Raw genomic sequence first — 21,817 nt, 5'->3', positions numbered from 1 at the left:
CGTCTACACGGTCCAGGAGACGGTTGCTGCCATTCCTTTGGCGGAAGAATTACCAGAAACTGGGGGTGCTCAAGAGGCATACTTTGACGAACTCGACCCAAGAGTGGGAATCGAGAAAGCGATAGAGCCGATGGAGGAAGTCGAAGAGGTGATCCTCAACCCGGGAGATCCCACCAAAGTCATTCAGGTGGGGAAAAACCTTCCATCGGCCATTCGAGATAAGATCGTGGCCACTGTGAAGAATAATCAGGATATCCTGGCATGGTGCCACGCTGATATGACGGGGATTAATCCTAATGTTGCGTGCCACGCACTCAACATAGACCCATCTGCAACTCCAGTTCGCCAAAAGAGGAGGCCGTTAGACCCAGTGAGGGCCGAAGCCGTCAAAGCTGAGGTGGACAAGCTGATGTCCATAGGCTTTCTCCAGGAGTCACACTATCCCGTGTGGTTGGCCAACCCAGTTCTGGTCCCGAAACCCGATGGGTCCTGGAGAATGTGCATTGACTTCACGGACCTAAACAAAGCCTGCCCGAAAGATTGTTTCCCTCTTCCGCGAATCGATCAGATGGCAGACGCTACTTCCGGGTACGAACTCTTATCCTTCATGGATGCATACTCCGGATACAACCAGATCAAGATGCATGTCGCGGACCAGGAACACACCAGCTTCCTCACGGACAAGGGTGTCTACTGTTACGTGGTCATGCCTTTCGGTTTGAAGAATGCTGGGGCGACGTACCAGCGTCTAGTAAACAGGATGTTCAAGGACCAACTGGGGAGGAACATGGAGGTGTACGTGGACGACATGTTGGTAAAATCCAAGACCTCCGGGGACCACAGTGACGACCTTGAGGAAGCTTTCGCCATGATCCGAAAGTATGGAATGAAACTGAATCCAAAGAAATGTACTTTCGGGGTCTCGTCTGGGAAGTTCCTCGGTTTCATTGTCAGCTCCCGCGGAGTGGAAGCCAACCCTGAGAAAATTAAGGCGTTCATAGATATGCCTTCCCCCCAGAAGCATAAGGATGTCCAGAGCGTTACCGGAAAGATAGATGCTCTCAGCCGCTTCGTATCCAAGGCCACTGACAAGTGTATCCCCTTCTTCAATGTGTTGCGAGGAAACAAGAAGTTCGAGTGGACCCCCGAATGCGAAGCAGCCTTCCAACACCTCAAGGAACATTTAACCCGAGCTCCCATTCTGTCCAAACCTGTCGAAGGAGAGGCGTTGTTCTTATACTTAGCTGTGACAGAGCACGCAGTGAGTGCCGCTCTCGTCCGGGAAGATGGTCGTATCCAGCTCCCTGTGTATTACGTAAGCAAGAGGTTACTGGACGCCGAGTCCAGATATTCAATGATCGAAAAACTCTCCCTCTGCTTGCTAATTGCTTCGCGGAAGCTAAGGCCATATTTCCAGGCGCACACCATCAAAGTACTCACCAACCACCCTCTCCGACAAGTCTTGCAGAAATCCGAGTCTTCTGGCAGATTGCTTAAGTGGGCCATGGAACTAAGCCAGTTCGACATCCACTACCAACCGCGTGTTCCCATAAAAGGACAAGCTCTCGCGGACTTTATTGTGGAATGCTCGGGGATGAATGACCTCCCGGAAGATCCTGTCCCGGAACTTCCCACCTGGAAGGTCTATGTAGACGGAGCCTCAAATGAAAAAGGAGCTGGAGCAGGGGTCATCCTAATATCTCCCCAAGGGCATCAGCTCCAGAGCGCCATCCGTTTCGCGTTCCCAGGATCCAACAACGAGGCAGAACACGAAGCCATGTTAGCTGGATTACGACTGGCCAGAGAAGTCGGAGCCCAAAAAATCGAAGTATACAGCGACTCCCTACTTGTGGTAAACCAAATATCCGGGGAATACCAGACGAAAGGCGAAAAAATGGCTGCCTACGTGTCTCTCTCCCGCGGCCTACTGCAGCATTTCAAAGGCTACCAAATCCGCCAGGTCCCCCGGGACCAGAACTCACTCGCGGACACGCTGGCCAAGCTTGCAACAGACCCGGAGATCGAACAATATGGCCTGGTGCCCATCGGGCAATTAGAAGCACCCACTACCGAGACACAGAGGGTAAATGCCATCATCGACCATTCCCATTCCTGGATAGGACCCATCCTTAGATTTCTCACCACCGGAGAGCTCCCCACTGATAAGGCTGACGCAAGAAAGCTCCAATATCAAGCTCCCCGATACGTGGTTATGGATGGAAAGCTTTACCGAAGGGGGTTGTCCATACCTTTCCTTAGGTGTGTTGCCGGAACCAAAATCAACACCATCATCCATGAGATTCACGGAGGCTTCTGTGGCTACCATACCTCCGGGGATAACATATCCTGAAGAGAGGCCACAGGGGATAACATATCCCGAAGATGTCTACGAGCGTCCGAGTCAGTCACTGTGAGTTGCCACGTGTTAGGAAATGAAATACGGACAACATTTGCCCCTCAAGTCTCTACTCGCCCTCTGGCAGTGGAGACTTAAATTAGGAGGAGCGGTTTGAAAAAATGTTGGGAAAAATGTTTGGGCTTTCCTCTTACATTACTCTGAAAAGTAAACCCACTTATCAATGCCCCATTATTGGGCTCGTTAATCCGCGCATTTAATTAAGGATCAAATGTGTGATCCCAAACATCCACTCTATACCCAAGGTGTCTTTTCTCAAAGAAACAATGATTATGATCCCCACCTTTTTGAACCATGACCGTCGGATCCCTCTCATGATCTTATCAAGGTAAGCAATCTGATGGTCGTGGGGAGATGGCTTCCCCCTTAAGCCTTACTGGGTATAAGACCCAGAAAAATCCATCTTCAGTCTCACACTAGCCACAAGAAAATCAAAAACCCTCATAGAAACCTCTATTCTCTCTCGCCCTTATCTTTAACCATTTTTTCCCGAAGCTTTGGACGATGGGCATGAATCGTCATATTTCTAGGCAGACGGCAAGCGTTACTTCAGAGTCAGGACTCACCTTAGCACTTACCTGGGTTTCATCTTGAGTAAGTGCCCTTGAACTGTCTTTTTTTTTTTGTATGCTTGCGGATTTTTTATATATGTTTAGGAATGCCAATGGTATGGTATTTAGGAGTCTGTGTTCTGGTTTTCACGAGTCACTTTAGGCACATTTCGATAGTAGGGACATTCAAAATGGCCCTCAATTTTTTTTGTGTCATTTCTACATTTCTAAGCCTGTGACCGAAATATGGGAATTCCCCTCCAGTCTATTTTTAGGTGTCAAGGATACCCGTATTTCAAAAATCTTCCTCTTCTCCCCGAGCAGTATCCTTATAGTCATCCGTGTTTTGGCCATCCTTCCTTCGATCAGAATACTAGCTGCTTGGTTTTTGTCTTAGATGTCCGAGGAACTCCGACAACTACACAAACATGGATTCTACCTCTTTGACTAGGAGATTTCTGACATGGCCCACGAACAAGGCACTTCCTGGGACAACGCGAGGGTGGGAACCCGAGAACCAACCTGGGAGTTGGTCGTTCATCCCAATAGCCAAATGGCGAAGAGGCCTGAAATTCCCAAAGGCAAGGGGTTGACCGTGGAAGAAGTTAACAGAGCTCTGATTCCACACCCTACCAAGACGTACAAGAGTGATGAGTTCGAGTGAAGGACTACCGTACCCTGCTTCGACACCCCGATGCCATGGAGGCCATCATGAGGCACTACTCGGTTGGGGACAAGTTTCTTATCCGCCTCTGTCGGGAGTCCGAAAAATCATATAGCAGCGCTAACGGCTTGGGCGCCTAGAGTCAGGCCCACCTGATGGTAGAGGCTACCCTACCCCTCAAGCAATATTTCGTGAAATTTTTAAAGTTTGTGGGGATTTCCCCTTTCCAGCTTTCTCCCAATGCCTACAGAGTTCTCGAGGGGATGTACATTCTATATTGGAAGCAGAAGTGGTCTGAGCCTTCGCCAGTGGAGTTCATGTATTTCTACAGCTTTCGCACCACTACAAGGAAGAAGAAAACCAACCGAGATGGATACTATACTCTGGCAAAGTACGCGACCTCGTCACTCGACTAAAAGGCTCCTCACCACAATGAGAATCATTCTCAAGACTACAAGGACACATTCTTCTTCACGGACGGCTTCCTGACTCGTAGCAATCCAATCCTGATTCTCAACTTCGCCTAGGTTGGTGAGTATCTTCCCCATCATTTTATCTTTCATGTTTTTAGGGATTTTTTGTGTTCGATACTTAGTCATTCTTTTGAATAGGCCCTTTCTACCAAACCCATTACGTCCAGCTCTTCGAGGATCATCTTCAGGCGATGAAGTCACTTACCAACCAAGATCTGGAACTTAGCATCCTAGTAACGGAAGCCAATCTCATTAGGTCGGGGCTCCTCAATGTGGAACAAAGAATCAACAACCTGGAGGTGACTAAGTATCGCCAGTCTAAGAATTCTCGGGAGTTGGCGTCCTATCATACCAACTACATTAACAGGCTAACTCGGAGGGCTTTACAGAAGCGGCTTGCGGAGGAACGACTGGATAATATGTGTGCCGTGGAAGAAGCTCGAGAAGCCTAGGAGGATCGGATCTTGAGGAAAAGCTTCAGGCGGGGAGAGAAGCCTCTCATGTTGCTCTAGATAAACTACCTCTCACCCTATATTATGCTCCCCAGGTAGGGGAGAGGAAAAGTCCCGAGCACGTTTGGGCCTCTCATGTTCTCCTTCATTGTGGTCAAATTTCACATCGACGATGGACTAGGGAGGAATTTCAAGATTATTTAGATTTAATAGACGTGTACTCTGCCACCCGAGGAGACAGTCAACTCCTTGGGGCTTCGTTCCCTTAGACCGAGTGACGTCTTTCAAATCTAACTGGTTTTGCCAATATGGCACTAACATGAGTTGTGAGATCAGAAATAGGATAAGATATCCTCACTGCTTGCACCGAGCATAACTCACGGTGGGCCTCCAAGTAGCTTATGTTATTGCAATACCCAACTGTGGAGAAATACACTAACTGTTTGATTTGTTCTTGCAACTCACATGGGATTAGTTGATATTGCATGATCTGCCTTGAGGCTAGGAGCACCCCCAAGCTCTTCAGCGGGAGAGGGGTCATCACGTCCTCAGGAGCATCCAAAATCCTCTCCTCCAGCCAAGAGGCAAAGAGTTCCCACTCCCCCTATGGAAACTCCTACGGTCGACTTGCCCCCAGTCTTGGAAATCCTTCCTCGCCCTGGCCAGAAAAAGCGGCTCAAGACACAGAACATGAGGTGGTGCCACCCCAGGTCCGTCTTCTGGTGTACCCCCAGAAGTATAAGGGGCCCTGCTGGAGAAATACGAGAGGATGCTTCAACATTTCGAAGCAAGGCTGGAGGAAGGCAACAAGGCTCTCCATGAGACAGCGGAGGCCCTTCGCCTACTAAAGCCACCTCGAGAGAGACCAGTCGTTCCTCTGATAGGTCGGGCCGAGCTGGAGACCTTATTATCTACTAAGCTAGGGGAGATTGTGGCCCCTCTCGCTGTCAAGATCCTTCAGGGGGGTTAGCTCCAACTGGGCGACAGCAACAAGGCTTCTCTCGTGGCCTCGTGTCGGTACGCTTCTATCTAGGTAAGTCATTCATTCTCAAAGCTCTAATTTAATTCAGCAATGCTTTGGGCTAACCTTTTCCTTTTCTACAGTCCGCCTTGGCTTGCTAATGCTTGGGATACATCATCATGGAGAAGTCATACCGACTACAGAGGTCCCAGGACAAGATAACCTCTCTCAAGGAAAAACTCCAAGGCCCTCAAGATGACTTGCCCGAGTTCAGGCCACCCTAGAATCCGAACAAAAGAGCTCTCGGGAGCTTGAAGAGGCTGTCCAAAAGGCCACCAAGGACTGTTGGGGTTTTATGCCCTAATTAAAATCCAAATTCTTTGTAATCTCATTTTATTATCAATAAAAGAATATAAATCATTTTTTGACTTGGTCAATCACTTTGCTCGCATGTTTTATTTTCATGATTATTTGTTTAATATAAATGTACGCCCTAACTTTCCACGAACTATTAGCGAGCTGAGACATGGCATAATTATATCAGCCACGTGGAGGCCACATGCCCGGAGCTGCTGTTGTCAGGTCCTACCTCTTTAGCTCGAGGTAACCAAAGGTTTATTAAGATTACTAAGGAGTCGAGTCAGAGGTATGAAGATCGCGGGTTAAGAAGGCATCCAGCTCGAGGTCGAGCTTGAGTTGGAAGCTGTGACCCTTTATAAAGTCAACTACGCAATGTAAACGTGCATATATCAGACATCACGTGTCTGATATATCCCTGAATTCTCAGACACGCAGCATAAATGTGCGTGTTCAGGCACCCACGACTGGGTTGGGCCGTGCGGCCCATTATCCCCCTTACCTACTGATTAGACCACACTTCATTTGTCAGGTTTTAGGAAATAATCATGAATGTCACAGAAGTGACATGATGGGTAAAAGGTCACGGGATGACCCCCCTTGCCAATCCCCAGGTGTCCTCTCGATTGTGTAGAGAAATACCCTGTAAAGAATACAAAAAATATAGCAATAATATTGGCTGGTGGAGTAGAAGGATTTTAACCTTTGAACCACCTAAAAAAGTATTGGTATCATCAGTTCATTTTAAGATCATTCATCTGTTTCGGTTCATTACTTATGACTAATCTCATTCTCTTAGTTTCTTAATTACCTGTTGGCGAAGAACCGCGTCAACAGTTTGGTGCTTTCATTGAGAGCTTGTTAGATTGGTGCTATCGCAAATACCCAACCATGGTGATCACTAGCTCAAGACACAGTAACGAGGCGGACCAACATGATGGGCAGGAGGCCCATCATGCCGCCATCTCCGGTGAGCAAAACCTTGAAGTTCAGCAGCGGCCGGGCAAGCAGCCAATAGGCCAAGATGACACTGGAAGTTCGGCACCCCGGCCACCTAATCCGAACCCAGATTTTTACACGACAGTAGAGATGCCTAATGCTCAGCTGAGGAGTCAACTGGCGAAAGCTAACCAACAGATTAAGGAGGTGTTGGCCCGACTACCCCCTCTTACAACCGACGTTAACATTGGAAAGAGGCATGGCGAGACTCATAAGTCCCACCGGGGTAATCGGTCCACGCCTAGCCGGTCGGCCAGATCCCCGACATCCAACTCTACTCCCTCATCGCACCACCGAGAGACTACCTTCGAAGAACTACCCAAGGCCGAGCAACAGTATACCCAAGGCCGAGCAACAGTATAGCCGTTCGGTCCGAACTTCAACTCCCAGCTCACTACCACCCTCGAGCGCACCTAGGAGGGCTCGAGGGAATTCTAGCAGGAGATTCGGGGAGGGCTCATAGCGACAGCCCGTCCCGGCCAGCTGTCCTGTGCCCCGCTCAGACTGCCAAGCGCAAGACCCGCAGGTTGGCAGGGCCGAGAGGCCCCTACCTAACCTGATCCACCCTGACGGGACCAGGATTGCGTCCCCATTCAGACATCCTCCTTCGCTGATAAGATATCTGTCTCCTCCTTGGCCAGTCCGAGATATTCCAGCTTATGGGAGCAGTAGGAGAAACCCACCTTCCGCAGGACCTTCCCATCGTAGCAGGGCGCCCAGAGAAGTCTCGGATCCTCATCCCCAGAGGCGGGCTCCGAGCTTCTCAAATAGGAGCTATTGGATCGGAAGCCGCCATAGTGACTTTTCTGGCGAAGACCTGCGCCAACGCCTAAGCTCAGCGCAGAGTCCTCAAGCCACCCCGAGGGACGACCTCCGAGATCGTCTAAACTCTCAAAGGGGAAACCCAGTAGGAAATGGCAGCCGTGCTCGCCCAAGGGAAGACCTGTCCGAGGTACGCGACAGTGGGAATGTCCCATATAACCTATCTCAAGATAGGAGGGACAATAACCCGCCAAACGTATACAATGGATCCGGAGCTGTTGAACAGCCCCGGAACAACCAAGGAAATCAGGAAAAAACCCTTGAGCGCCTGACTCAGATAGAGGAGCTAATGAGGAAGCTCCTGTCAGAAAAAGAAAAAGACGAATACGATTCAGGGGAAGAACTTAAGCTCTTCGCCCCCAGCATAGCAGCAACGGCATACCCGCCCGGTTTCCGTATGCCGCACCTGTCCAAATTCAACGGAGATGGAGATCCGTCAGATCATCTAGGTATGTTCAATATCCTAATGATGGCCCACAACTGTTATCCCAAAAAATTGGAGATCGATGACGTGGCAATAGAGGTGACAAGTGGCAGTACATGGTCCGTAAAAGATACATTAAATAGTCAATAAATACATTGACTCCTCAGAGTTGTGATAAAGTGACCCGGTAGACTGATGAAGAATTTTGACTGCCTTGAGAAGTGTCATGACCGACCAGGCATGACCTTATCCTACCAGTCACGAACTTGTCTACCCAGGAATGAACTTGTCCTACTAGTCACGAACTTGACTGCCCAGGCATGACTTTGCCTGCCCAAACATGACTTTGTCCGACCAGGCATGAACTTGGCCGATCGGACATGACCATGTCCGACTAGCTAAGGACATGTCTGCCCAGCCAAGTGCATGTCCTATCAGTCAAGTGCATGTCCTACCAACTAAGTGCATGTCCTACCAGCCAAGTGCATGTCCTACCAGCTAAGTGCATGTCCTACCAGCTAAGTGCATGACTGCCCAGTCGAGTGCATGACTGCCCAGTCGAGTGCATGACTGCCCAGTCAAGAGCATAACTGCCTAGTAGAGGTATGGTCGACCAGAAGGTGATATTCATCAACCAGATAGAACAGACTACGTCAAGGTTCCCAGAAATGGCTTCAACAAGAATCGGTATTGGCATACGCGGGAATCTCTCATTCTTCCCACAAATTTGGTGTTCTGTTACATTTTGAATATTTTTGTAATTTAAATGTAATAAATATAATAAAATATCTCGATTGTGGGGGGATATCAACTGTACGATCCTAAGCCTATAAATACAAGGCTTGTGGCATCATAAAAAGGGGCTCTTCTTTTTTGAACTTTTGATCTGAGTTTTCTAGATAGAGAAAGTATTTGCATTTGAGAGAATTCTTGTATTTTTGTAATCTGCAATGAAGAAACTCAGTTGACTCAGCTTCATCTGATCTTGAGTGCAGATCTATAATCACAACTCTAAGTAGATTAGGCTATTACCAACATATTGGGGCTGAACCACTATAAAAATTGTGTGTGTTATTGACTTTCTTTTCAAAACCGTCTGTGTCGTTTTATTTCTCTTGAAGGTTTTATCGTTTTTGACGTTCTCACGTCGTTGGCCAAAAACGCGGTCAACAACAACATTGGCCCCGAGCTGAGGTGTTTAATATTTCCCTCCACGTTGACTGGGCTGGCAAAGCAGTGGTTCAAACAAAGCAAGAAACAATCAATTAGCTCCTGGAAAACTTTCTCTGCTGACTTCAAGAGAGCATTACGAGCTTCCCAGGCTGCCCGTGTCAAGGCCGACTCCCTGGCCAACGTGAGGCAACAACCCGACGAGCCTCTGAAGGCTTACCTTAGTAGGTTCGCGAACGTCACTGCTCGAGCAAGAGACGCAGATGATAGCTCCAAGCTCATGGCTTTGAGAACTGGAATCCTTGTCGGAGGGGGACTCTAGAATGAGATACAAAGGAAGGGAGTCAGCTCCATAAACGAATTCCTAAATAGGGCCCAGGGGTGGATCAACTTGGAGGAGGCCCAAGCCTCAGCTGCAGGAACTAGCCAGGTCCCTAAGCAGCCCACTGGAGTGGTGACGGAGGTCATGACAGTGACCCAGAACGTCACACAGAATAACCAGTTTGGTGGAGGCAAGAGAAAGGTGAACGGTGAGGGCAACCAGCACGGCCCATAGAAGAATAAGTCCGTAGAAAAATTTAAGCCGGTCTACGCGACTTATACGGAGCTCACCCACTCTAGGGAGAACATCTTCCTAGCAAACTCTGCTCGCCTCCCCTGAAAGAAGTCGGAGCCGTTAAAGCACCAGAAGGGGAAGCGAGACCCCTCCAAGTTTTGCCATTTCCACAACGACGTTGGCCACAATACCGATGACTGCAGACACCTGAAGGATGAGATCGAGACTCTCATCGAAGCCGGCCCCTTGGCTCAATACGACTGGAACAAAGTTCCCGCAGCCCGTCCAGCTCCGGAAGTCCCAGACTCAGCCCGGGTCTCGGGTAGATCAGGACGTCCCTCCTCCAGTGATAGGAGGAGAGATCTCCACAATTTATGGAGGTCCTCATTTGGCTAGTACGAGCAAAGGTGCCCAAAAGAGGTACGTCAACGAACTTAAGGCTCATAATGGAGTAGAGTTCGTCCCCGAGCAGCATATGCCAAAGCAGCACCGATTGGAAAGGCAACCAATCATTTTTACTGAAGAAGATGCCAGCCACGTTCAGTTCCCTCATAACGACCCTCTGGTCATAGCAGTGCAGCTCACTAATCGGAGGGTTAGGAGAGTGATGATCGATAATGGGAGATCGGTAAACCTTCTATTCCGGTCCACGCTGGAGAAGATGGGTTTGTCTGTCACCGAGCTGAAGGCGACCTCCATGATGCTTTATGGTTTCTCTGGAGAAGGATCAGCGACTATAGGGACGATCGAGCTGGTGATCACCTTAGGAGAGGGACCTCGGACAGTCTCAAAAATCCTTGAATTCGTGGTCATTGACTGTCTCGCCTCATACAATGCCATTTTGGGTCGACCTACACTTATAGCTTTTGAAGCCATCACCTCCGTCCGCCACCTCGCGCTGAAGTTCCCTTCTTCCATAGGGATATGCACAGTCCATGGCGATCAGCTTGCTGCCAGGGAATGCTACAGCATTTCCATGAAGGGAAAATTTAAAACTGGGCAGTTAACAATGGTCGTCCAAGGTGGAGAAGAGGAATCTCAAGAACCTTTGCCTAATCCTGAGATTGAAAAACCTCAGAGCGTCGAAGGGGAAACTATCGTCCTAAGTGAGGATATTGACCCTCGAATAGGTGAGGATAAGTCCGAGCTCCAAGCTATTGAAGAGCTCGAGGAAGTAAATATCAATCCACAAAATCCCTCACGGACGGTTAAGCTTGGGAAAATCCTCTGTGGCAAAAGGAAGGCGGAGCTGATCAAGTTCTTGCAGGAGAATCTGGATGTGTTCGCATGGTCACACGAGGACATGGTGGGAATCAGTCCAAATGTCATCATGCACACCCTTCATTTGGATAAGAGTGTTCCTGCAAAGTCCCAGAAACAGAGGCGCCTGGGAACAACTCGAGCTGAAGCCTTAGAAGAAGAGGTAGCCCGGCTCAAGAAATGCGGCTTTATCCGTGAAGCCAAGTTTCCGATTTGGGTCGCCAATCCAGTGCTGGTCCCGAAGCCCAACGGGAAATGGCGGACCTGCATCAACTTCTCCGACCTGAATAAAGCCTGCCCCAAAGACTGTTTTCCCTTGCCAAGGATCAACCAATTGGTGGATGCCATGGCGGGGCACGAGCTCATGTCCTTTATGGACGCGTACTCAGGCTATAATCAGATCTCCATGAATCCGGCGGACCAGGAGCACACTAGCTTCATGACCCCAACTAACGTCTATTGTTACAAGGTCATGCCGTTCGGATTGAAGAACGCCGGTGCTACATACCAGAGATTGGTGAATAGGATGTTCGCCAACCAGATCGGGAAGAACATGGAAGTATACATGGATGACATGATGGTCAAGTCGAAGACTACCAATAACCATGTTTCCGACCTGGAGGAATGCTTCAAGATACTAAGGGAGTACGGCATGAGGCTTAACCCACAGAAGTGCACTTTCGGGGTCGCGTCTGGAAAATTCTTGGGTTTCATTGTCAACACTAGAGGAATCGAGGCAAACCCCGATAAGATCAAGTCATTGCTCAAGCTTCCTTCACCTAGGTCGCGAAAGGACGTCCAAGGTCTGACAGGAAGGGTGGCAGCCCTTAATCGATTTATTTCTAAATCCACTGACAAGTGCCTGCCATTCTACAACCTGCTCCGGGGAAATAAGAAGTTCGAGTGGACAGAGGAGTGCGAAAGTGCCTTCCTCAACCTAAAAGCACATTTGGCTGAGCCGCCCGTATTTTCCAAACCAACGGCAGGGGAGCCTCTTTTCCTTTACCTAGCTGTCACAAAAGATGCAGCTAGTGCCGTATTGGTCATAGAAGAAGACCGGGTTCAAAAACCAGTCTATTACATCAGCAAGAGACTTCTCAGGGCCGAGTCCCGATACCCATTGATGGAAAAGATGGCATTCTGTCTTATCACGGCCTCCCGAAAGCTCAGGCCGTATTTCCAATCCCACTCAATACACGCCATAACCGATCAACCTTTAAGGTAGGTTTTGCAAAATCCTGAAGCATCGGGACGCCTGTTGAAGTGGGCTATTGAGCTCAGTCAGTTCGAGATTTTGTACACCCCACAAACTGCAATAAAAAGCCAAGCCCTGGCCAATTTTGTGGTGGAATGCACAGGATTCAGAGAAGATTATGTGGAAGATTCACCCCAGGTCACCTCGGCCCAGGCATCATGGAAGATCTTCGTGGACGGCTCATCTAATGAGAACGGCTCCGGGGCTGGAATCATTTTGATATCCCTAGAAGGGCATAGATTCCACTCGGCGCTGAGATTTGGATTCAAGGCGTCCAACAACGAGGCCGAATACAAAGCTTTGCTGGTCGGGCTAAGGGTAGCCCAGGAGATGAAGGCCAGCTCCATTCAATGCTTCAGCGATTCCCAGCTCGTGGTAAACCAGGTGTTAGGTGAATATCAAGCACGGCGGACCAAGATGGCTGCTTACCTGGCCAAGGTGAAAGTCGAGCTGTCCGCATTTGAACGGGGCTCAATCGAGCAGGTACCTCGAGAGCAGAACACTAACGCAGACGCCCTCGCCAAGCTCACTACCTCCGGGGACACGGAGGCTTTGGGGTTAGTACCGATAGAGTTCTTGGAGAAACCAAGTATAGAAGAAGTCGGGGCGGAGGTCAAGATGATCGACGCCAGACCGACCTGGATGACCCCCATCCTCGAGTATCTCACTGAAGGACAGTTACCCGAAGGGCGTAATGACGCACGGTGGATACTGTACAAGGCTCCAAGGTATACGATGGTAGATGGGGTGCTATACCGGCGTGGGCACTCCCTACCCCTCCTACGATGTGTTCTGCCAGGCGAAGAAAAGACCATCTTTCAGGAAGTGCACGAGGGTTACTGTGGGGACCACACTGGGGGGCAAAGCTTGGCCCTGAAACTCTTAAGGCAGAGGTATTACTGGCCCACTCTGTCGAAGGACTCAATCTCGTACGTCAAGAAATGTGACAAGTGCCAACAATTCGCCACTGTTGCCTGAGCTCTCCCAGTCGAGCTGAAGATGATCTCATCCCCGTGGCAATTCGCGATCTGGGGAATCGACCTGTTTGGCGCCCTCCCTACTGGAAAGGGCGGGGTCCGCTATGCTATGGTGGCTATCGACTACTTCACAAAGTGGGCTGAGGCAGAACCTTTGACAACAATCACTTCCAAGAAAGTCCTCGACTTCGTGGTCATTAGCATTATCTGCCGATTTGGGCTGCCAAAGAAAATCGTATCCGACAATGGGACTCATTTCGACAGCGACCTCTTCACCGAATTCTATGAAAGGTACGGCATTGAAAAAGTTTCTCCTTCGTGGCCTACCCCCGGGCTAATGGGCAGGTCGAAGCCATCAATAAGATGCTAAAGGCGAGCCTTAAGAAGAGGCTGGACGAAGCCAAGGGGGTCTGGCCAGAACAGCTCCCCCAGGTATTGTGGGCATACCGGACCTCACATCAGACTCCTACGGGTCACACTCCTTTCTCCCTGGCTTTTGGGAGTGAGGCAGTCCTTTCTGTCGAGATAAAGGTATCTTCGCATAGAGTCCAGACGTATGACCAGGACCGCAACCACGAACTACTTTGCGCGTCCCTCGACCTGATTGATGAAAGATGAGAAGATTCACAGCTCCAGCTCGTGCATTACCAGCAAAAAATCACTCGTTACTTCAACTCAAAGGTTAAAAAACGTGCCTTTAGCATTGGCGACTTGGTCCTTAGAAGAGTCTTCTTAGTTGGTAAGGATCCCAAAGATGGAGTATTAGGACCAAACTGGGAAGGGCCATATCAAATAACCGAGGTCATAAAGGAAGGAACCAACAATTTAGCTCGGCTTAATGGAGAAGCGGTCCCACGAACTTGGAACGCCATCCATTTGAAGAAATATTATCAGTAACACCCTTGTAAGGCTTATTCAGAAAGGCCATTTTTTGTTTATCAAGCAATGAGAATTAAATCTTTTTTCATTATTGTGTATATTTGCGAATGTAATCTTAAGTAACCACGAAAGACCCTTTCCTAATTACTTGGGGGGCATATGGTACCTGGATATAACCAGGTCGCCTTAAAGGCTTAAAAGTTTATTCAAATTGATTGATCGATGTTTTTCTTAAAAAACATGAGATATTGATAAAGGATTAACGTGAACTAAGTCCTATCCTGGGTATAACCAGGTCGTCTGAAAACTTAGAAGTTAATTCAAATTGGTTTATCGGTGTTTTTCTTAAAAAGCACAAGATATTAATCAAGAATTAACACGAACTAAGTTTTCAAATTAACGTCCTGGATATAACCAGGTCCTAAAACTTAGAAGTTGATTCAAATTGGTTGATCAGTGTTTTTCTTAAAAAGCACAAGATATTAATCAAGAATTAACACGAACTAAGTTTTCAAATTAACGTTCTGGATATAACCAGGTAAAACTTAGAAGTTGATTCAAATTGATTGATCGTTGTTTTTCTTAAAAAGCACGAGATATTAATAAAAAATTAACGCGAACTAAGTTTTTAAAGCAATGTCCGGGATGCAACCAGTACTTATCTAAGAAGTTGGCTCAAAATTGATTATGTTTTTTCCTAGAAAAGCATAAAATATCAATCGCAGCACCAACAAAAACTAAGACTATTGCCAAAACACATAAAGGTAAAATGATGCAAATTAATTAAAAGTAAAAAGTTGGTAAAGCCAATTGTCCCGAGGTTAGAAAACCTCATACATAGTTACAAAAAAAATGTATGCAAAGGATAAAAGGAAAATAAGTCCTAGGCCCCACCAGGCTGCTCCGATGAGGTCACCACCTCGCCCTCCTGCTCGGCGGCTGTGGAGTTCTCCTCGGTCTCGGAGGGCGCCTCGTGCTGAAGGTGAGCTTTGAATTTCTCCAAGAAGCTCTCCCACGCATTCTCCCCCATGAAGGAGAAGTCACCATCTTGGTTATAGACCCAGAAATGGTACAACATAGCCTCCATGGAGGAGCTAGAGGCTGCCCTCTCCGTCGCCAGGGCGGCTTTGGCCTCCTCAGCCTCGGATTTCGCGGCGTCCAGTGCGGCCCGAGCAGCCCTGGCCTCCTCGAGCTCAGTTCTCGCAGCAGCAAGCGCGGCCTTGGTAACCTCGGCCTCCTGCAGCCTAGGCCGAGACGCATCCAGCTCGGCCTGCACGGTTGCCAGGGCATCCTTAGCCTCTTGCGCCTGTTTCTTGGCAATCTCAAGGGCGGCCAGGACAGTCTGGTGTTCCCCCCTCATGTCATCGAACCTGGCTCGAGATCGGGATATGCTCCGGTGGAGAGCCAGGGCACCCTGCAAAAAGCCAAAAAGATGATAAGGCAACTGCCTTAAATAAAAAATAATAAACATATGATGCATAGTGAGCAAGGAATAACAAAGGCGAGGTCATCTTACTGTGAGAGCCATCCCCAGCGAAGACTCCATCACATTCTCCGGGCTCCTTGTCTTGATCACCCTCAGGTCCTTCTCGGTGGCATTGTAGTAATGGTCCACGGTGTAGCTCACCGTCTCGTAGACCATTCCCCGAAAGACGTCGGGGATCTTCTCCAGAGCTCGGGGATTCACCGGGACGCGCACCTCGGGGGTTGTGGCCGCCAGGGTCCCAGGGGGCACCTCCGTATCCCGAGCTAGGTTGGGAATTCGCGGGGGAGGAGGGGGTATCTTCATAACAGGAGGAGGCGGAGGCAGTTTCTCCGGAGCTGCCGGAGCCTGATTTTTCCCCTTTGCAGGAGACTTAGAAGTACTCCCGATGGCCTTCTTTGCCAGCCGGAGCTTTTTCACCGAGGGCCCAGAGGCCCCGGAAGGGTTCCCTCCAGGGAACGTGGCTCGCAGGTCATTGCCTATGGGATGAGACATCTCCTCTGAGAAATCAAAGGCAAAGTATTAATATACAAGTAGAAATATTTATGCAAGACAACAAAAGTTAAAGGGAAAACAGATCTCAAGTATATTGAAAGGGATCCTACCCTCCTTGCTAGAGGAGGAATCTATGGTTACGACCATCATCCCCGGAGCTGCAGCGGGTGAATCTAGGATAATGACTTCGCAGGCTGGAAGAGGTTCTGGGTCCGAATCTGGCTCGAGACTAGACTCTTCTACATATTGCCTAAGGCCCAGAGCTACTATACCCTCCTGAAGGGAGGGCCACGACCGAAGATTGGTCCCATACTCCTCGAAAAAGACCGACCTGAATGCTATGGTGTTATCTACGACTACAATGCCCCTAGGGCGGCTACTTTTGTAATCCAGCACGAGCTGGTCGACGCATTGGAGTAAGGTTATATCGCGGTCTGGGTCACTTCGATGACGTTGAACGGGTTGGTTGGGATTGAACCTAGCTAACCGAGGGTCTGCAGTGGCCCTATCTAAGTCCCTAAACATATAAGGATTACCTTGCCCAAAGGGACCGCCGGCTGCTCCGGATCGGACCCTCTCCTCGTCTGTTTCTTAGGCGACCTCCAGCTCCCGCTTCCGCTTCACGAGGGGCACCTCGTCCTCCTCGTCCTCTCCTGCCCCCGCGTCCTCCCCCTCGGGGATAGGTGTTATCTCGTGGGCTGGAGGGAGGCCCCAAGGTCTCCTCAAGGCCAAAGTCTGGCTGGGAGAGATTAGCTTGCACGCCAGCATCTTCTCATCTGAAACGAGCTGGCGATAGTCCTTTTGGCCGGGGGGCAGCCCCGCCAAGGTCTCGTATTGACCCTCGAGGGTCACAGACTTGGTCGTCCTCGCGAAAATGGCTGTATGATTGTTTCTAAGTCAGGAACAAATGAGGGGAGCTATTCAATAGTCAACTCACGAGCTAAGAGTAAAAGATACTTACGAGGACGGTTGAAGTAATGAAGTTCATAGTTGTGAAACCCCTTGGACATAAAGAACTGGTCTTTGAAGTCATTGGGATGATTGGACAGCTCGATGACCGCATCCGTGTTTGGAAAACGGGTCAAGTAGTAGAACCTGTCGCCTTGCCCCCGCTGCTCCGGGCTGGCCTTGAGGCAGAAAAAATATAAGATATCCGCCGGGGTGGGGACCTACCATTCCTGCTTCAGGAATAAATATTTCAACCCCGCTAACAAACAGTAGGAGTTAGGGGGGAGCTGAAAAGGAGACAACTTCACGTAGTTGAGGAAGTCGGCAAAATATTGGTCCAGCGGGAGGAAGGCCCCAGCCTTGACGTGCTCGTCGCTCCAGGCTGCGTATTCTTCGTCGAGCGGCGCACAGCTCCGCTCACCTTCTAGGGGAGGTCGGGCGATCAGGGCTCCCCTCCCAATCTCGATATTGTGGGAAAGGAATATTTTATTCACTTTCCCCTGGTCGGTGATCTTCGAGACGATCCTCTCGGCCTCGAAGAAAGCATCGGGCGCCACCTCGATCTCCCGCTCCACGGCCGGCCTGAAAGAGGGGATTGGAGAGTCCGCCACCACCTCCTTTCCTTTGGATTGTTGAGAAGACGAGCTGCCAGCGGTCTTCTTAGGGGGGTTCTTCTTGGGTCACATCGAATCGCCTAGCGAACAAAAGAAGAAAATTAAAGAAAAGGCGACCTAAGCATAAGAAAGAATCTGGAGCGAAGTGTTTCCTTTGCACGGACTGAGGTAATCTCAGCCCGTCGAGAGTGAGACCACGCGATTCTATGAACACGCGTCTGTGCTCCCAACGGATCCCCGATTACTCAGAATTCGTGTGTCAGGAGGGTCAGGATAAAAGTTTGCCTTGGAAGGAAAGTTTCAGTAGGCAAATAGTGCAAAAACTACCTGTGAAGCGTGTCCCCTAAGCTACCCGATTTTGGCACCCAAAAGACTCGATATTTCAAACAGGCATACCAAAAATCCTACCTAGAAAATTTCCCCAGAAAGCGTACCCTATGAGCCATTCTCCTAAATGGTTTTTTCCACGATCGATGCCCTAAAATAAAAACCTACGCCTATCATACCCACAAAAAACTAGCAGAATGTTGCATGCAGCTACAGGAACAATTTACCTAAGCTACAGTGAAGAGGGAATTTAAAGCATGCATAAGTAGAAAACTTATAGAGTGTTTCGCTGTGGGGAGGATGAAGGGGTCGTCTGGGTTGGAGCCTTGTCGGAATAGCTAGTGCCAAAGCCTCAAAGGAGCTCTCGCGCTTGAACTTCTGGAATGCTGGGAACAGTAACTGGAAGAAAAAGAGGGTTTCTTGAGGCTGAGAAGGAAGAAGAAGATGGGAAAATTAGAAAATTTTCAAATGAACGGGTGGCCCATGCGTAAGGTGCCCACCCCTTTTATATACTTAAAAGGCCAAGTGAGGAGGGCCGTTGGATTTCCCTGATGTGGGATACGAGGCTCTCTACTTGAGAGGCAAAACGACGGCCGAGTATAGGCTAGGCCATTTAATGCGGTTCTCGGAAGGCGTACCGTCACCAACCACGATGCTCCACGTAGTCGATGCCTGCGTAATGGGCAGAATGTGAAGAGTCCATAAGGAAGCCTAAAAGCCCCCACTGTGGCCCCAGATGACGTCATGTGCCACGAGCAGAGGCTTGGGGGGCAAATGTACGCCCTAATTTTCCACGGGCTATTAGCGAACTGAGACATGGCATAATTATATCAGCCACGTGGAGGCCACATGCCTAAATCTGCTGTTGTCAGGTCCTACCTCTTTAGCTCAAGGTAACCAAAGGTTTATTAAGATTACTAAGGAGCTGAGTTAGAGGTATGAAGATCGCGGGTTAAGAAGGCATCCAGCTCGAGGCCGAGCTTGAGTTGGAAGCTGTGACCCTTTATAAAGTCAACCACGCAATGTAAACGTGCATATATCAGACATCACGTGTCTGATATATCCCTGAATTCTCGGACACGCATCATAAACGTGCGTGTTCAGGCACCCACGACTGGGTTGGGTCGTGCGGCCCATTATGCCGCTTACCTACTGATTAGACCACACTTCATTTGTCAGTTATTAGGAATTAATCATGAATGTCACAGAAGTGACATGATGGGTAAGAGGTCACGGGATGACCCCCCTTGCCAACCCCCAGGTGTCCTCTCCTATAAATATGGAGACCCTGGGAGTTGCAAAGGTTGGGATTCGATTGTGTAGAGAAATACCCTGTAAAGAATACCAAAAATATAGCAATAATATTGGTCGGTGGAGTAGAAGGATTTTAACCATTGAACCACCTAAAAAAGTATTGGTATCATCAGTTCATTTTAAGATCATTCATCTGATTCGGTTCATTACTTAGCACTAATCCCATTATCTTAGTTTCTTAATTACCTGTTGGTGAAGAACCGCGTCAACAATAAACTTATGTTAAATCCCGAGCATATAGCTAATCTTATTTATAGTGACGTAATCACAGTGGAATATAAATATGATTATATGTTCAAAATAAGTTAGTCCTAAGATTAGTCAATGCACAGGATTTACACTGACTTGCCAATCTACGATATGATCTACTTACACATTACAGTGTTATGTTCTTTCCAGAATATTAGCAAAGTAGATAAGATCGGATGTATTTGTTACATTAGACTGGACCGATATTGACAGTAGATAAGTTAAGTAAACATACTGTTATTATCTATTCTAGTCATATCATATAGTTCACCATAGGTCAATTCAATCTCAATTCTGAGTGGTTAGTATTCTAACTAATTGTATTATTTGAATTATTTGAAATTTGAATATTGTTAGTTAGATATTTTTATGGATATTTGAATTTGATTAACTGTTTTAAGATATTTTAGGGTTGTTATAACTATTAATATTTTATTTTTTTAAAAATGGTTAAAATATTTGCTTATAGTTGTAACAACACAAGATATTTTTGAAAAACAGTTTAGATATTGATTTTAAATTTTAAAATTTGTTAAATTTTGAAAAATATCATTTTTTAGCCAATTAATAAAATATTTTTTAATAAATGGGATTTAAATTAACTTTGGTTAATTTTTGATAAAGCCTATTTAAATTAAATTAATATTTTTTTTCAAATTAACCTAAACCAAATTGATTGTTGATAAATTAAATTTAAATTAATTATTGTTAATTGTTGATAAATTTCATTTAAATTGACTTATTTAATGTAAAAATTTAATTAATTTGAATTTTTTGATAAATTCTAGATAATTAATTGCGGTATTTTTGCAAATGAAATAAATTGTGGTATTTTTGCATAAATTCGTAGAATTGCTCATATAGTAACATGATTAGGCCCATCCAATTATAACATGTCTGTTTGCACTGTATGTGGTGTTTTTGCAATTGGGCTTAGATGCGTATAGTGGCCCATATGTTTGTTAGATATATGGTGTTTGCCAAAAAAAATATTCATAAAATTATAGGTTTTATTTGGGCCCATTAGAAAATGTAAAGTTTAAATTCCTCTCTTGTGGGTGATTCCACTTTTGAAGGCTCATTTGCTTTGCATGACTATAGTGGGCCAAATCAATTAATAAAATGAAGGTTTAAATTCCTGTCTTTTTGGACCATGTATGGAAGATTAGGGGCCTTTGTAGTGGGAACGACATACTGAACCCAGTCCTCCTCCATACAAGCCCAATTGTTAAGGGTCATTTACCTGAGTTGGACTTCATTGTATAGGTTCATTATATTAGTTAAACCTAAATATTGATTAGTAACAAATTAATTCTAAATTAATTGAATTTGTTTCAATGTGACACTTTAGAATTAATAGGAAATTATAGGACTTTGGTTTTAAAAGTTTAATCTTTTTCAATTTTTTGGAGAACCATAGTTATTAATTTTCTAAAAATAAATAATAAAAATACTATTTTTTAATTTAATAATGAGCTTATTTTAAGAATTTATTCGATCTCCACCGTTGGTTTAACATAGTCAATAGCTTAATGGGGCCTCGGGGCGCTTTGATTCGTCCGCCTACGGAAGGTGTTCATTAGCTATTTTGACAAGGTTAGATCTCGAAAGATAGATAATTATAGGTAAAATTCTACTAGACTCACCCCTACGGTGACTACTAGGACTAAATCTATGATTATCGAAACCCTGGGTCTAGCTCATAAAATAAGAGATTTTGTTTACTTATTTTGATCGAATAGTAGGTTGTTAATAATGATGTCCATTATTAAATGAGTTTACAACTCTATTTAACTAGTAGTATTTTTTTACTCTCGCCAACCGGGACAAGGATATAATAGATTAGTTAAAAACCTAAAGAAATAGAGATATGATTGTTTTTGGTATTTTTTTCTCATATCTTACATATTTTGGTATATGTTGTGCTATTTCTTGAAATTTGTGTGAATAGAAGCTTTATTGAGCAAATGTGATTGATTTCTATTTTATTGGTAATTTGTAGTTTTAAGTGAAGTAGTCTCTGTGTCTACTCCCATCCTTTCTCAACTTTCGATGGAGAAACTCACTGGAGAAAAATTCCTTAATTGGAAGCAGAATATCATCATAGAGTTGATTGATGACAATTCTGAATTATTCATGATTGAGGAATCCCCAGAACGAGCACCGTGTCG

The sequence above is a fragment of the Humulus lupulus genome, chromosome 1, assembly GCF_963169125.1.
Source record: "Humulus lupulus chromosome 1, drHumLupu1.1, whole genome shotgun sequence".
Taxonomy (NCBI): domain Eukaryota; kingdom Viridiplantae; phylum Streptophyta; class Magnoliopsida; order Rosales; family Cannabaceae; genus Humulus; species Humulus lupulus.
This window is presented reverse-complemented; position numbering follows the sequence as displayed.